Raw genomic sequence first — 12,337 nt, forward strand, 5'->3', positions numbered from 1 at the left:
TTACTATAAACTTACACTACTGTGTATTGCAAATCTAATCTATTCCACTGATCCATCCCTCTATTTGAATATTAATAATTTCTCCTTTGCATTCCAGGATTTGTATTTTGTTGATTAATTGGAGATTTTTTTCATGGTTATTAGTTTATTCTTCTTTCAGATCTTCCATCCTTTGCCTTCCTGAATTTCATATCCCTAGCCTTCCACACGTTTAATGTTATAGTTGCTAAATCTAGTGTGAGCTTGCCTATGTAATATTTAAATGAATTTTTCTTGTTGCTTGAATAATTTTCTCTTTTACCTAGGAGCTCTGCAATTTGGCTATAATATTCCCGGGAGTTTTCATTTGCAAATCTCTTTCAGGAGATGATTGGTTGGTTATTTTCATTTTACCCTCTATTTCTAGGATCAGGGCAGTTTTACTTCATAATTTCTTGAGATACAATGCATAAGCTTTTTTTTTTTATTTTGGTATTCAGGTTCCAGTAATTCTTAAATTACCTGTCTTTAACCTATTTTCCCATCCAGTTATTTTCCTGATAATTCACAATTGTTTCCCACATCTTCATCCTTTTGACTTTGTTTTAATATTTCTTGATGTCTGATAGACTCATTTTCACTAGAATTATCTTTCTAAACATTTTTTCAATGACTTTTTTATAATTTGGTCAATTCTGATTTTTGAGGTGTTATTTTCTCCATAATTTCTTTTGTGCCTCTTTGATAAAAATATTAATTAGCTTTTCATAATTTTCTTTTATCACAGTGTCCTTTCTTTTTATAAAAAATGTTTAATTAAATATTTCCCAATTACATGCAAAAAGTTTTAACTACCTTTTTTTTTTACAAAAATTCAGTTCCAAACTTTATTTTTTCTTCCCACTCCTATCCCCTCCTTGGGCAGGCAAGAAGTTTGATTTTGATTATACATGTGACAGCATTCACAACATATTTCAATATTAGCCACGTTACAAAAGAAAACACAAATAAAATAAAACAGTAATAATAAAGAAAATTTTAGAAAGTATGTTTCCACCTACATTCAGAGTTCACCAATTTTCTCTCTAGAAATAGATAGCATCTTTCATCATGGGTCTTTGGAATTGTCTTAGATTGTTGTCTTCATCAGAGTAGTTTAGCCTTTCAATGTTGATCATTCTTACATATTGCTGTTAATGTGTACAATGTTCTCATGAGTTTCTATGTCTTCCCAGTTTTTCCCCCTTAAACCATCTTGTTTACAAATATAGCACAATATAATTTATATTATTATTATTTATAGCACAATAGTATTTGATTCCATTCATATACCATAACTTCTTCAGTCATTCCATAATTAATATACAACCACACAATTTCTAATTCTTTGCCAGTAGAAGAAGAGCTGCTACAAATGGTTTTGTATGTATGGGTCCCTTTCCCTTTTCTTTGTTCTCTTGGGTTAAAGACCTAGTAGTGACACTTTTACATTATAGGGTATGGCCCGTTATAGGCATTTGGGTGAAGTAGCAAATTATTCTCCAGAATGATTGGACTAGTTCACAATTCCACTGGCAGTGTATAAGTGCCCCTTTTTTTTCACATCGTCTCCAGCATTTGTCATTTTCCATTTCTTTCATGTTAGCCTTTCTAATAGGTGTGTAATTTGGTATCTTAGAGGATTTTTTTATTTGCATTTCTCTAAACTATAGTAATTCAGAACATTTTTTTCATGTAACTACTGCTAGCTCCTGAAAACTGTCTATTCACATCCTTTGACTATTTATCAATGGGGAAATACCTCTAATGTTTATTAATTTGGCTCACTTACCTGTATTCTTGAGACATAAATACCTTATCAGAGAAGGTTGCTGTAAAAAGTTCCCCATTTTCCTGTTTTTATTGTATATTTGGCCACAATAACCTTGTTTTTTGACAAACTTTTGTTAATTGCGTGTAATCAACATTATCTATTTTATTTCTTGTAATCCCCTCTGTGTCTTGTTTGGCCATAAACTATTCCCTTTTCAATATATCCAATAGCTACACTTTCCCATGCTTTCTCCATTTAATTATAATATTTGTCTTTACATCAAAATTGTTTATCGACTTTGAGCTTACCTTGCACCTCTGTTTGAGGTATTGATCTATGCCCAGTTTATGCCAAACTGCTTTTCTAGTTTTCCCAGAAACTTTTGTTTAATGTTGAGTTGTTTTCCCCCAAAACTTAGATCTTTGGAGTTCTTAACACTAGATTACTATGGTTCTTTGCTACTGTAGTTCATTGTTTTGAATAGGAGTAGGTGTTTTATTTTGTCAAAGACTTTCTCTGCAACTATTGACATGACTATATGATGTTTGTTGTTATTTTTATTGATATTGTCAATCATGCTGATAGTTTTCCTAACAGCAAACTATCACTGTATTCATTTTATGAATTCTACTGAATCAGAGTATAGTTGCACCCATCTTCCACCATTCAAAGGGTACTCCTCATACTGGGACAAACAAGTACCTGGATATTCCTCATACTAAACAGCTAATTACATTGAGTAGCTGTAATGAAGCAGACAAGAGAAAGAATTTTATAAGAAAAGGCAGGTTGTGACTCAATTGTTTCTGAGTGGTCTCTAGCCTTTGATGTCACATGGAAGATCATCATATGAAAAATTCCAGAAATAGAAGATTCCAGAAAAAAGTAGGCATATGAGGCATGAGGAATAAACATCATAGATTCAGTCTATCTCAAGATACTTTTCTGTTTGTATTTGCTCTGAAGTTCAGGGTGCTGACTTTTTCCACTGAACTAAGTGGATGGCATATGTATGTTTAATTAAAGTAAGATTGAAAACTGCTTAAAGTTGCTTTCCTTAGAAAAGCAGATCAAAGATCCTGTGCTAGCAGCCCCCTGTCTGCTGTTGTTATTCACCTTATACCTCCACAGTGGCTGCAAGCCATATTGTTGTTACAAGTCTTTTGTTTCCACTGGCCAAAATCTAATTTTTAATGAGTGATTTTCTTCAATTAAATTTTCTACCTCCTTTTCCATTTGTCAGTTCCACAATTCCACTTTTTACAAATTCTTTTCAATGAGTTTTTGTGCCTCCTTTTCCTTTTGTCCAATTCTCCTTTTTAAGGCATACTTCTCCTTATTGGCATTTTGGATCTCTTTCCTACTTGCTCTAGTCTTTTAATTAAGTTGCTAGTTTCTTCAGGGGCATGTGTGTGTGTGTGTGTGTGTGTGTGTGTTTTACCAAACTGTTGACTCTTTTTTCATGATTTTCTTCCATCTTTCTCATTTCTCTTCCCATTTTTTCCTCCACCTCTCTTACTTTAGTTGCAAAATGCTTTTTGATCTCTTCCATGGCCTGAGACAAAATCAAATTTTTCTTGGAGGATTTGGACATAGGAGCTTTGACTTTGCTGTCTTCTGAGTGTGTACTAATAGAACAATTTATAATACATAAATAAATGAATAAGAAACTAAATACAATATGACAAGACAAGAATGGGTCTAGATTAAATGCTTTAAAAAATAGGAGGCTGAGCTATTTATATCTGACATTTTCCAGAATTTTATTCACTTCCTATTGAGCATGCTATTCAAGCTAATAGATTCTGTTCCAGTTCCTTACGTTTACCCTGTGTATCTCTCTGCTTCAAATGTGTTTCTTGGAAACAACATATTGTAGGCTTCTTTTTTGCAAGTGCATCTCATTCACATTTTTAGTTATTATAACCAGCTGTGTATTTTTACCCATGCTATTTTCACTTGTTTACCCCTCCTTACTTCTTACCTTTTCCTCCTCACAGGTGTTTTACTTCTGATCACCACTTTTCCCAATATATACCTCCTTTAGCAATCCCCCCTTTCCCCTTTTATTATCACTTTGCCTTCTTAATTCCTTATAGGGCAAGATAAGTTTCTATATTCAACTAAGTGTTTATGTTATTCCATCTTTGATCCTATTTTGGTGAGAATAGGGTTTAAACTTTATGTGCTACCACTACCACCCCATCTTCTCCTTCATTATCATAGCTCCTTTATGCCTCTTCTGTTTCAGAAAATTTACCCTGTTCAATCCTCTCCTTCTTTTTTACAGTGTAATTTTCTTTCTCACCCCTTTCTTTTTATTTTTTGGGGATATGTATTTGGGATCCTTGAAGAGTTTGTCCTTTGTTTCCTTTGATTAATTCAGTGTCTTTGATTGGAACTTACTAGGTGCTAAGCCTATGTGGGTGTGAATTGGTAACTAAGGTGGGGCTCCACATGGGGCCAATGAAGGGAGGTGCTAACACCAGAGTCAATGGAATGAGCCTAAGTTCTGGTCCCTCAGATGATGTTTGATACATCTGAAACTGTATAAAAAGAGAAGACAGACCTGTTTGCTTAGAGTTCTCACTCTTGGTGGCACACTGATGTGGAGACTCTGGGCAGCTGTAGCTAAGAGCCCTCCAGCTCATAAACCCGGATGTTGGGACTTTGTTAAACTCTGGTAACTACGTATTGGGATTTGAATCAGACAAGGTCTGCTGATGTTTGTAATTTGTTTGTATTTGCTCTGAAGTCCAGAGTGCTAACTTTTTCTCCTGATCTAAGTGAGTGATATTTGTATGCTGGATTAAAGTAAGACTGTTAACCCCTTAACATGTCTTTCCTTAGTAAAGCAGATCAAAAGAACCTGTGCTAGCAGCATTCTTTTTGTTGGGCTTGTGTTGGTTTTTCACCCCCACAGCAGCTGCTACCTGGATTGTTGAAACAGGATATCATCCCATCAAGATCACCTTATATTCTCACCGTCTGTTTACATATACTCTTTCCATTTGTTTTTATAGTAATAAAGCTGTAAAGAGTTATAAATACATTTCCATATAGAAATATTAAACAGTTATCAAATAGAAATATCAAAGTTTATAACCTTATTGAATTTCTTATATTTCCTCTTTCTTGCTTCTTTTTTTTTACGTTTTTAATGTTTTTCTTGTGTCTTGTATTTGGAGGTCAAATTTTTTATTGAGTTCTAGGTCTTTTAATTAAACATGCTTGAAAGTACTCCATTTCATTACATATCAATTTTATCTTGAAAAAATATTTTCAGTGTTGCTAGGTAGCTGATTCTTGGTTGTAATCCTAACTTCTTTGCCTTCTGGAACATCTTACTCTAAACCATTTGATTCTTTAATGTGGAATCTGTTAAATCCTGTGTAATCCTAATTGTAGCTTCACATTCGAATTTTTTTTTATTGATGCTTACATTGTTTTCTCCTTGATCTGTGCAATCTGGGATTTTGCTATGGTGTTCCTGGGAGTTTTTATTTGGGATTTCTTTCAGGCAGTATTGGTGGATTTTTTTTCAATTTCTCCTTTTCCCTCTAGTTCTAATGTATCAGGACAGCTTTCTTTCATAATTTCTTGAAAGATCTAGCCCAGGCTTTTTTTGTTTGTTTTTTCATCATGGCTTTCAGGTGGTCAAATAATTCTTATATTATCATTCCTGGATCTATTTTCTAGGTTACTTGTTTTACTAATGAAAAATTCCACATTTTCTCTTTTTTTTAAAACTTTTTCTTAAAGAAAATGTTTTACTGTATCTTGATATCTCATAGAGTCATTTGTTTCTACTTGTTCAATTCTAATTTTTAAGGAAGAATTTTCTTCAGTTAACTTTTGTACTTCCTTTTCCCTTCAGCCAATTCAATTTTGTAGGAATTTATTTCTTTCTCCATAGTACTGATAGCTTTTTAATGATTCTTTTGAATTACTCTCATTTCTTTTTCCTATTTTTCTTCTACTTTCCTAATTTGTTTTAGCTCTTCCAGGAATTTTTTTTTGGGGGGAGCTGAGTTGAAATTACATTTTTCTTTGAGGCTTCACAAGTTGCTATTTTGACAATATTGTTCTCTTCTAATTTTCTGCCTTCATCCTGCTGTCACCATAGTAACTTTATATAGTCATGCTTTTGGGCAGGGGTGGGGCCGTTGCTCATTTTTTTATGCCTTTTTTGTGACTTGGTGTTTTTATTTGAGTGCTGGGCTCTGGTCCTTCACTGTCCCAAACTTTTTGTGCTGGGTCACTGGGCCCCACTACTGGCTCTCGCTGGGCTTTAGAGCTTAGCTGCTTGTTTTCTCAGAAGGATAGGCTTCACTTCTGACTTGTTCTGGCTGCGGCAAGTAGGACCTCCCTGTTGCCCTCCGCTAGGTCTGGGTTTTATCTGCTGACCTGTTCCAGGGGTGGGACCTCACTTCTGGGACATAGAAACAGGGTCTTTCTGCTGGTGGATATCAGGTATTCCTATTGACCAGCCCTGGGACAGGTTGGCAATGGTGTCAAGGCTTTGCTGGTGGATTCTTCTGGGGGTAGGGTTGCTGAAGTGGGGCCTTCCTGTGCTGCACAGACTGTTACTCGCTTGCCTATGGGGATGATGGTTTTCAAGAGGAGATGGTCTCACTGGTGAATTGTCCCAGGTTTGGAGCCTTGGTGTAAGCCCCCCCTGGTGAGGCTGGCTACTTTTTCTGCTCTTAGACTTCATTCCCCTCCCACTCCAGTAAGACAGACTTCTCCTGTCATGCTGTTTCACTGCTTCTAGAACAATTCTGAAGAGGTTTTATAGTTGTTTGGAGGAGAATTTAGGAGAGTTTCAGAGGGTTCCTTCCTTGCTCACCCATCTTGGCACCATAATTCTTCCAATATTTTGTAGAGTTGAATTTTTTTTTCAGGAAACACCAAAAGATCATGAGGAGGCCCTTTCTGGAAGTTTCTGAATGACTTATGTAAGGAAATAGATAATACTAGCATAGGCTAGGATAGTTTTGGTGGGTTGATGTTTTTGGTCCCGGAGCTAGGACCTATGCCTATGAGAGTATGAATCTCTTGAAATAGCAAAGGACAAATTAGCCACATGACTGTTATTGGAAAATTACCTGGCCTGGTAAGCTAAGGAAAATTCAGTGCACAATTATAGTGGTCTATGAATATCTCCACAATATTAAAATAACAAAAGGAAGGTATAAAGAATATCAAGTATTTATCTGGAAAGTGGGAACAAAAAGCACAGAAGATATTAATGTATAGAAGGATTTTAATCTGCGTTGGTTAATTACCATACTGATAAAAATTATAGATGTTTCAAAGGATTAATATTTACAAATAAGATATTTATGGTTCTATGACATGATTTTCCTCCCTAAGAAAGATACCTCTAATTGTATAAAATTAAAATACAGATCTATTTATCAATGCTTAACATATCCAATTTATTGTATGTAAAACATTATGTATATAGACTACTCAGTGACTAAAAGTACATAATAACTAGGAGGCTATTGTAATTTTTACAGCAGTTGATGAAGCTGAAAATTTTGGAAATCATTTTTTACATATATTTGAAGATATTAACTTAACAGATAATTTACCCATGAGGTAATTTTATCAAGTAATTAAGTGTTCGGTTGGGGTGAAATTTAACTTAAGAAAAAAGCCACTTGCCTAAATCCTTTACACCTGTTTTCTATATAATCAACTTGACTAAGTACTTTATATCTGTGTATAAATGTTTATAAACAATCAAAATGCATTCTCTCCAATATTTATCTAGTCTTTGGATTTCTTCTTTTCCACAAAACAACTGTAATGTATTTGCAGTAAAATAATACTATCATGGAGAAACAAACTAACAAATGCTTACTCCAATTACAAGATTGTCAGATGAGTAATTTCCTAATTTTCAATTCATCCTACAGGGAAATATGATATCTTTTTAGCTATCAATTGCCTGCATCTGTTTGACTCTAATATAGAGTCACCCTAAAATGCTATATAGCCTTTCGAGTTCTTTCCAAAGGAATTTCTTTTGGGTACAACTGATTTCCAAAATATTGTTCCATGTGTAATCCCCACCCTTTTTCCTGTCTCCCATTTCTTTACATACTACTGAATACTTCTCTGTTGCCAACAAACACACCCATGTCTCTCCCATTTAAAATCAAATGAATGAACAAAAAACCCACAACTTTTGCTTGATCTGAACAATCCCAGTACTATTGTATATCTCTTCTTTACTTTATTGCTAAACTACTTGAGCAAGCCAACCATTATTCATGCTTCCACTTCATATTTTCTAATTCTTTTCTTAATTTTCTATGATCTGGTTTCCTACCTTATTTTTTTAGCTAAAATTGCTCTGTCCAAAGTGACCAGTGATCTCTTAATTGATGGTTCTAACTTTCTTTTCTCAATTCTCATCTTTCTTGACCTATCTGCAGCTTTTCCCAATGGTACATTCTCTTGTGAATATTCTCTTTTTTCTACATTTTTGTCATTCTGTATCCTCCTGGTTCTCCTCCTATCTCTTTTATTGTCCTTTCTCATTCTCCTCTGCTAGATCTTCATCTACATCTGTCCTGGCCCTCTTCTCTTTTCTTTTTGTAACATACTTCTGTGTGATCTTGGCAGTGATAATAATCTTTATGTACCTGATTCCCAGATCTATAAATTCAGCCTTAATATCTCTGAGGAATTCCAGTTAGGAATCACCAACTAACTCCTTTTTGGACATCTCAAACTGTGTACTGTAAGAAGATCAAATATAACATATACAAAACAGAATACAATATATTACTTCCTGCAAACCTTCCTTCCTCCTAATTTTCTTATTACTTTCAAGGGAGTGATCATTATTCCATTCATGCAGGCTTCAAACTTTGGCATTATAATTGACTTCTCCCCCAAAATCACCATGCACATGCAATCTATTGTCATCTTGACATTACTACTTCCACAAGCAATCTCATATGTATCCCTTCTCTTCAGTCATGTAACCACTAAACTGTGCAGGCCTTTATTGCCTATTGAAATAGCCTTATAAATGGTCTTCTTGCCTCTTTAACTTTAAAGATTCCTTCTCTGAGTTTTTTTAACTATTCTTAGCCATCATCCACTTACCTGCCACTGATTTTCCTAATGTGAACATCTGAACATATTATCACTTTCCCCACCCCTCACTCAATAGATCCCAATGGTTCCTTGTTTTCTCTATGATTAAATATAAGATGCTTTGTTTGTCATTTAAAGTCCTTCATAGCATGGCTTCTTCCTACTCTTTTATTCTTCTTTTCTTGTACTCTATGATACAACTATTCTGTCCTACTCATGTTCCTCATATGTGACACTCCATCTCCTCTTTGACTGTATCCCATGTCTGAAATGCTTTTCTCTTTTTAAATATGCTTCCTGATTTCCATGACCTTTTTTATGATGCAATTTATAACTCATCTGTAAAAAAGTCCTTTCCTGCTCCTCTCCCATTGCTCATACCTTCTATCTAAGGTCATCTTCCATCAAATTTATCTTGACATTTACATAACTATTTGCATATTGTTGCCACAATTAGAATGTGACCTCTGTGAGGGCAGGACCACTTTCCCTCTTTTGGTATCCCAAGTGCTTTGGAAATGCTCTGGCACTTGGTAATTTTTTTTAAATAGGTAATTTTTGTGTAAGTAGCTCAGACTATTTTAAAACCAATTTTTTTTTCCCTATATGTTAATACATTAGCAAGCGCCACACACCCAGGATGGCCTGCTAGTACAGGTTCTTTGATCTCCTTTTCTAAAGGAAATATAGTTTCAAAGGGGTTAATAATCTTATTTTAATTAAAGATATGTAATTAAAGAAAGTAAAGGTCATTCATTAGATCAGGGGAACGGATAGCACCCTTAACATGGAGAAAATACAAGTGAAGAAGTAAAGAAAGTCATTCACTATTTCAGGGGACAGGTCAGTGCCCTAAACATGGAGAGAATACAAGCAAAGAGAAATTAGCACAGAGATTTAATAGACATGGTTCCCACTGTCTAAACAAAGTAACAGATACATAATCACCAGACAGGGAGCCCCAATATCTGGGTTCACAAAGCCAGGGGCTTCTTACCAATGGCTACCCAGAGTCTCATCTGGCCAAATCACAAAAACCTCAGGAGAACATTCTTCTCATGACTGAACCCCAAAGCAAAATCTCACTTCAGAATATGTATACACTTCTGGCAAATAGGCTAAGACCTAGAAGGCATCACTACCCACATGATTCAGTGTCTAATTAGTTTAGTACCAAAAGGTTTGAAAGCCTTCCTGCAAGTAAGCCTCCCTGTAAGCAAGCTTCCCATTAGGCAAGTTCTTCCCCCAATAGGTTATATGTGACTCAGCATGTATCACAGCTGTGAACTGAGCCAAAGCTATGTATTGATAATTAAGGTGGAACCTTTTTTACTGTTTTAGAATGCTAAATTAATTAAGTGTATGGGTCTTACTAGGTACAAAGCTCCAGGCATACACCCTTTTGCTAACTAATTATAAAGCCCTAGGCTGATGCCCTTTTGCTGATTAGGTATGAATCCTTTGAGCCCTGAACAGAGTATAAAAGCTCAAATGTTGGTGTTCTGTCTGAAGCACCCCATCGCTGGAAGAGTGGCCTATGACACTGGCCAAGGCTTTGTTAAGAGCTCCCCAGCTCTTAAAAGCAGATGGCAATGCTTTCCTGGTAACTATGAATTGTGATTTGGTCTGTTTTTATTGTGTATGTTTGTAATTTGTTTGTATTTGCTTTGAAGTTCAGGTTGCCAGCTTTTCCTCCTGAACTAAGTGAAATGATATTTTTATGTTGGACTAAAGTAAGATTGTTAACCCCTTAACATTGCTTTCCTTACTGAAGCAGATCAAAGAACATGTGCTGGCAGCTCTTGTTGCTAGTCTTGGTGGGTCTTACACCCAAAAACAGCTGCTGGCTGAATTGTTGCCATAAGCTCAAGGAGCAAGACATCCATGACTGAAATACTTGAGTACCTTTATACCTGGCAACACAGCAACTGTTCTGAGGCCCATTGATGGACAGGGAAGATCTTATATTCCATTAACCCTAGAACTTGTTATAAGACATAAGGAGAAAATATATGATCTATAGATAGTTTATATTATATATCAAGTACTTTTCTATTTCTACCTTATGACCAAGAGAATATTTTTTCTTTATAATCTAGATGGCTGGTGGGATTACTATGTGTGTGTAGGGAATAGCAATTATGCCCTGGGCATAAAAGGAGATTGGTAAATATTTTTCCCCCAAATTCCAGTTGGATCATATTATGTGCTATGGGGAATCATGGAGAAAATTTTACCCATCACTATTTAGCTTCTTAATTATTTATAAGATTGTAACTTCAGGTTAGTTCTATGTCCCCAATCACTGTGATGAAAAAGGCTTCATTTTTAGCTTGATTACAATTCTGAGAATTAAAATCTTGTTCTTTTTTTCCTTTATTGATTTTTAACCTTTTGCTTTTTATTTATTGAAAATTTTCATTTTTTTTCTTTTTCTTAAATTGCATAGATTAGGATAGGCCCCTTTAAAGAAATAAGCAGGCACTAACCTCTGATAATCTGTATAAGATGTCATTTGATGGATGAATTTACATAGTTTTGTATTTGAATCTCCTTTGGGAGCCAGGTCTGGGAGCACAGAAAAATGAGCCAAATGTACAAAAGTTGATTTTCTCAGGCTACCAAGTATTTAACTGGAAGAGAGGAAGGGTGTGATGTGTGTTATCTAAGCATGTGTAGACATTCCCTTACTGCTCCCATTTAATCACATATCTGATCTAATATTTGGATGCCTTGAAGATGATAAACTATCTGACTTCTTTTGACCTTGAAGTGATTCAAACTTGGAAGAACTTAGTATTATGGCATCCTGTGAGAAATTCAGTTGTTCTTTGTCTTGTCCCCATCTTATGATAGTGTCAGGAAAGTGTAGAGATTTGTAGGTTAGAAGAAATGTCAGTTTCTATCTCAGTCTCCCTGTTTGCCTCCCCTATATGTTCAGTAATATATTCTATCTGTAGACTCTTTAAAAGTGACTAGGGAAATGGACTACACACTTTTACCCCCTTGTTGTTGTTCAACTGTGTTTGACACTTTACGACCACATTTGGGACTTTCTTAGCAAAGTTACTAGAACAGTTTGCCATTTCCTTCTCCAGCTCAATTTATAGATGAGGAACTGAGACCAACAGGGTTAAGTGACTTTCCCAGGGTCACATAGGTAATAAGTATGTGAGGCTAGTTTTAAACTCAGTAATATTAGCTTCCTAACTTTAGGCTTAGTACCATATACACTGAGCTATGTAGCTGCCTTCCTCTCACCTATGCTAAAGCATTCCCCACATAGAACATTGTGTTGATAAGCAAAATGGCCTTTGTTTTCTTTGAGTAATTCAGTGAGCCTTACTGGGTGCTAAGGCCCAGGCCCAAACCCCATTAGGTGTTAACCTAATCCATGTGGATGTGAACCTCCCAGGGTCCTAAGGG

This window comes from Trichosurus vulpecula, chromosome 6 (genome assembly GCF_011100635.1).
Source record: "Trichosurus vulpecula isolate mTriVul1 chromosome 6, mTriVul1.pri, whole genome shotgun sequence".
NCBI classification, from domain to species: domain Eukaryota; kingdom Metazoa; phylum Chordata; class Mammalia; order Diprotodontia; family Phalangeridae; genus Trichosurus; species Trichosurus vulpecula.